Genomic DNA, 6,000 nt, shown 5'->3' on the forward strand with positions numbered 1-6,000 from the left:
AACTTGTCAAGTGTACCAAATATCCGATTCACCAGAACCCACAGATATAGCAAATCCCAATCCGAGTCAAAGACAGCAATAAAATTCCAAATGCGAAGACCAATTGACCAAAAATTTAGTAAAATAGGGGTACCACTTTTATTTTCTGGTCCACGCTGAAGGATGCCGTGGTGGTGACGCACGACGAGGGGAAGAGGAGCCCAAGGGTTGCGCGCCGCGACTGGAGCTGCGCTGGTGGAGCTGTACGGTTCGCGCGGTGAAGGTTGGTTGCGGCCGCTACTGTGCGCGGGTCGCATGCACTGAGGCGCGCTGTTCTAGAGGGTCACGCGAGGAGCTGGTGCGCGCTACTGCGGGCTGGCCACGGGCGACTATGGCGCTGGAGGGGCTGTCGCGCGCAGCAAGTGCGCGCTACTCGGGGTCGCGCGTTCTGGAGGCAAGGCGGCCAGGTGCAGCTGGAGCTCTGGGCCCAAGAGGGGGCGCGCTGGTGCGCATGCCATTTGTACGGTGACTGGCAGGAAGATAGCGCGCTGCTCGTGCGCGCGGGTGTTGCTGGAATGCGCTGCTGGGCGTGGCTAGGCACGCGGAGCAGAGTCGCGCCTGCTGGAGCTACGCACGGGCGCGCAAGGCTGGGCACGAGAGGGGGGCGCCACTGCTTTGCAAGTCACGTGCGCAGAGGCGTGCGCGTTGGTTCGCGCACTACGGCCGTGAACGTGGCTCGCGCCTGCTAGGGACTGGGTGCGCGCAGGGCTTGCTGGGCTGGAGCTACTGCTCACGCAAGGGGGCGGCTACTCTCGCAGTGGGTGACCAGATCTGGTGTGTCGCGCGAGGAGGAGGGAGGCGCAGTGCGGCGTTGGGTGCAGCGGTGAAAGGTGGCGGCAGTCTTCACAGGAACAAGAAGAAGACTGCTGAGACGAAGACTAAGGGATAGGTTGGGAACTAGACAAAACCAAACAAAAGAGAAAAAATAGTGGAAAGATAGGGTATGGGTCAAAAAGTCAATTTTTTTTTTACTTTCGTTAGCGGAGAGGTAGAAGGGCGTGGGCACGCCTTGCAGAACATGGTCTTCTGATCATCGCCTCAAGAAGATGTCCAAAAGAGCTTCCATCAACGCGTGGGCATGCCCTGGAGCCGGTAGTCTCCAAGCTGCAGCTCGCATCAGGCATACCCCTTTCAAGGCGTGGGCACGCCTTGAAACCCCTAGTTTTCTGCCCATCACCACAAAAGCAATTAAAATAGAAAAAATACAGCTGAAAAATTGCAAAGTAATGAAGATTGACCACAACTAATTTTATATTCCTTGGGTTGCCTCCCAAGCAGCGTCTTTCTTTAACGTCTTTGGCTAGACATGGGTGACTCTGCAAAGTGTCCACAACGGCGTGCTTTGTGGACATTGCAGAAATGGGTGACCCTATCACTAACTATAGCCTTCAGCATTCTAAAACGGACAAAAATTTTAGATTTAATAAACTCTGCAACCACTCTCGAATCGTTAGTTTGAGTGGCCTTTGCCTCCACCCATTTGGAAACATAATCGACAGCAAGTATAATGTATAGGAAACCAAAGGATGAGGGAAAAGGACCCATGAAATATATACCCCAGACATCGAAAATCTCAATAAATAATATGAGAGTCTGACTCATCTGGTCTCTACGAGAGATATTCCCCACCCTTTGACATTTATCACAAGATTTACAGAATGAATATGCATCTTTAAACAGGGTAGGCCAATAAAAACCACTTTCTAACACTTTACGAGCCGTCCGCTTTGGACCAAAGTGCCCTCCACATGCAAATGAATGACAAAAAGTCAAAATAAAATGAAACTCACCGGCACTTACATACCTTCTTAGCACTTGATCCAAGTATTGCCTCCACAGGTGAGGGTTATCCCAAATATAATGTTTGGCATCATTCTTCAGTTTATCTCCCTTAGCTTTTGGCCAACCTGCAGGAAATTGATTCGTTACCAAAAAATTTACAATGTCGGCATACCATGGTACGAACGAATCAATGGTTAGCAATTGCTCCTCTGGAAATGACTCACTTAATGGCAGATCCTCCTTATTCGTGAGCAACCGACTCAGATGATCAGCTACCAAGTTCTCGACTCCGCTTTTGTCCTTGATCTCTAAGTCGAACTCCTGCAGGAGTAAAATCCACCTGATCAGTCTCGATTTTGCATCCTTCTTCGCCAACAGGTACCTCAAGACTGCATGGTTAGAGAAAACAATTACTTTTGCACCTAATAGATATGACCTAAATTTTTCTAGTGCAAAAACAATGGCTAAGAATTCTTTCTCCGTCGTGGAGTAGTTAAGTTGGGCTCCACTCAATGCCTTTGATGCGTAGTAAATCACGTTTGGCGGTTTTCCAATTCTTTGCCCCAATACGGCCCCTACGGCATAGTCATTTGCGTCGCACATAATTTCAAACGGCCGACTCCAATCTGGGGGTTGAATAATGGGTGGCGATGTCAACGACTCCTTCAATTTATCAAATGCTACTTTGCATTCATGCGTGAAATCAAATGTCATGTCCTTTTGCAGCAACTTGAACAAGGGTGCTCCTATCTTTGAAAAGTCTTTGATAAACCTCCTGTAAAACCCTGCATGGCCCAAAAAAGAACGTACTTCCCGTACACATACGAGGTAATAGAGCAGAAATAAGGTCTATTTTAGCTTTATCTACCTCTATTCCCTTAGCCAACACAACGTGCTCTAAGACAATACCATGTTCGACCATGAAGTGACACTTCTCCTAGTTGAGAACCAAATTCGTTTCTATGTACCGTTTCAGAATTAAAGCTAGATTATCAAGACATTCATCAAAACTATCCCTGTATACGCTAAAATCATCCATGAACACCTCAATTATTTTTTCTACAGACTCTGAGAAAATACTTACCATGCACCGTTGAAAAGTTGTTGGAGTATTACAAAGACCGAAAGGCATCCTACGGTAAGCAAACATACCAAATGGGCAGGTGAATGTGGTCTTTTCCTGGTCCTCTGGTGCTATCGCGATCTGGAAGTACCCTGAAAAACCATCCAAAAAGCAATAGTAAACACGACCAGCCAATCTTTCTATCATTTGGTCAATAAAAGGTAAAGAAAAATGGTCCTTTTTCGTCACGGAATTTAGTCTCCGGTAGTCAATGCACTGACGCCAGCCAGTAGCTTTCCTAACCGGGACCATGTCACCCTCCTAGTTCTCCTCTACAGTCACCCCTGCCTTTTTCGGGACCACTTGAATGGGGCTCACCCAAGGACTGTCTGAGATAGCGAAGATGATCCCCACCTCCAGGAGTTTGAGTATTTCTTTTTTCACAACCTCCATCATTAAGGGGTTCAACCTCCGCTGTGCCTGCCTTACCAGTTTTGCATCATTCTCGAGTCTTATCCGGTGCATGCATACCGAAGGGCTTATCCCTTTGATATCTACTATGCTCAACTCGATTGCCTCTTTATAATCTCTAAGGAGTCGCACCAGTCTTTCCTCTTGACTTGGAGACAGGTGAGCAAAAATGATTATCGGTAGTGTTTCTCGGTCTCCCAGGAACGCGTACTTCAGATGTTTCGCGAGAGGTTTAAGGTCTAACTCTGGTGCCTGCACCACCGATGGCAATAATCTTGTATGAGTTTCTGGCACAAAAAGGGAAGCGAGCCCATAACTTGGATGAATGGTTGGAAGTGAATGTAAAGGTTCAATTGCTCGATGCAACTTATCCCTCATGTCCACATCAGGGGTCACTCCCAACTCGAGATGCTTTGTCAGGGCCACTTCCAATGCGTCTTTACCATCCAACTCGAAAGTTTCCTGTACAAGAAGCTCAATAACAATCAAAGCAAAGACTGAGTTAGAACCCTCTGGATACTTCATCGCCTCAAAAATATTAAAATGTACCCTTTCACCATCAAATTCCATTGATAAAGTACCCTCATTCACATCTATCTTAGTCCTGGCAGTGCTAAGAAACGGTCTACCTAACAAGATAGGCGACGAATTTAACGACTTTTCATCCCCCATGTCCAGGACATAAAAATCTGCAGGAAAGACTAATTCATCTACCTGAACCAAGACATCCTCAACTAGCCCCTCAGGGTAGGCATTAGTGCGGTCGGCTAGTTGGATTATGATGGCCGTCTCTTTTAGTGGCCCTAGATTCAAAGACGTATAAATGGTTTTTGGCATCACATTGATTGACGCCCCTAAATCCAACATGGCCTTCCTGATCGGCGTATTTCCAATCTTTCAAGGGATCGTGAACATACTTGGATCCCCAAATTTGGGTGGGAGCTTTCTTTGGAGTATGGCTGATACGCTTTCTCCCATTACTATTCTTTCATCCCCTCTCAACTTTCTCTTATGGGTGCACAGGTCCTTGAGAAATTTCGCGTACTTTGGTACTTGCTTGATTGCTTCCAACAATGGGATGTTGATCTCCACCTTTCTAAATACGTCCAGGATCTCTTTCTCCTTTTTCGCCTTCTTCGTCTTCTCTAACCTGCATGAAAAAGGGGATAAATTAGATTTAAAGGGCACATATGGAGTAAGAGTTACCGCAGGGTTGCCACGGATGCATCCTTCTTCTTCCATCTCCTTTTCATTCTTACTTTTCAGGTTCGTGGCCTTAGGCCCCTCCACCTCTTTGCCACTCCTTAATGTCATGGCACTTACATTTCTGGGATTTGCCTCAGGCTGCGAAGGCAATTTTCCATAGACGTGGGACTTCAGGCGATTAATGACAGTTGCCATTTGACTCATTCGAGTCTCCATGTCTTTCATGCCTGCTTTGGTGTCCTGTTGAAACTGAGTAGTGCTCGCGACCAAGGACCTAGTCTCTTGCTGGAGTTGAGCAGTGGTCGTGACTAAGGTTCTAGTCTCTTGCTGGAGCTAAGTGGTGATCATTGCCAAACTCTTGACAATTTCCTCCAAAGAACTTTCTGAGCTGGAGGACGAGGATTGAGACTTTTGTTGCCACGGTTGTTGGAATCCTGGTGGACGATTGGAGAATGAATTCTGTGGCCTATTCCCATAGCTGAAATTGGGGTGATCTCTCCAACCCGGATTGTACGTGTTGGAGTATGGATCGTACAGTCTTCGAGGCGCGAGCACGCCTCCAACCATGTTTACTTGTTCAACCCCATCCTCTTGCAACATAGGGTATGAGTCAGTGGGGTGGCCCACATTTGTGCAGATTCCACAGGCCTTTGTTTGATGTATGTTTTCCACAGCTAATTGTCAAACGAAAGATGTCAGCTCCGATATCTGCTGCTGAATGGATGACGTCTCTACCTCGTTGACCCTACGGGTAGGGTTACTCTCATAGAAGCCAAACTGTTGAGAATTCTCTGCCATCGACTCAATGAGTAGCCATGCTTCCCTTGGTGTCTTGTTCGCTAATTCTCCCCCACTTGCAGCATCAATGATACTCCTATCGGACGACTGGAGTCCCTCATAGAAATATTGGATCAATAATTGTTCACTAATTTGATGCTGTGGGCATCTAGTGCACAATTTATTGAACTTTTCCCATTAATCATATAGAGATTCTCCAGGATACTGTTTAATGCTACATATCTCTTTTCTTAGACTTGCAGCCCGGGATGCAGGAAAGAATTTTTTCAAAAATTTCTTCTTAAGTTGGGCCCAGGTTCTGATACTACCTGCAGGTAGGTAGTATAACCAATCCTTTGCTGCATCCTTAAGGGAGAAAGAAAAGGCCCTGAGTTTTATCTGATCCTCAGTAATTCCTGGAGGCTTCATACTGGAGCATAGCACATCGAACTCTTGGATGTGTTTATGGGGCTCCTCACCTGAGAGGCCATGAAACATGGGTAATAGGTGAATTAGCCCTGACTTCAATTCGAATGAGGTATTTTCAGCCAATATTGGAAATGTGATGCACAAAGACTGTTAGGGCAATTCTGGAGCAGCCAACTCCCCTTTAGTGTTCTTGCATTCGCCATAGGGGTGTCCTCTTGGCCTTGGTCTCTTGA

The 6,000-nt window shown here is 46.8% G+C and overlaps 1 non-coding gene across 1 annotated transcript; it reads left to right on the forward strand.

Moving 5' to 3' along the window:
• Positions 1 to 5,489: 5,489 nt before the first annotated feature.
• LOC113752610 lies at positions 5,490 to 5,596 on the forward strand. The gene has a single exon (XR_003464883.1). It is a non-coding gene; the product is annotated as a small nucleolar RNA R71 (small nucleolar RNA).
• The last annotated feature ends 404 nt before the right edge of the window (positions 5,597 to 6,000 follow it).

Source organism: Coffea eugenioides, chromosome 1 (assembly GCF_003713205.1).
Source record: "Coffea eugenioides isolate CCC68of chromosome 1, Ceug_1.0, whole genome shotgun sequence".
In the NCBI taxonomy this organism is placed as follows: Eukaryota; Viridiplantae; Streptophyta; class Magnoliopsida; order Gentianales; family Rubiaceae; genus Coffea; species Coffea eugenioides.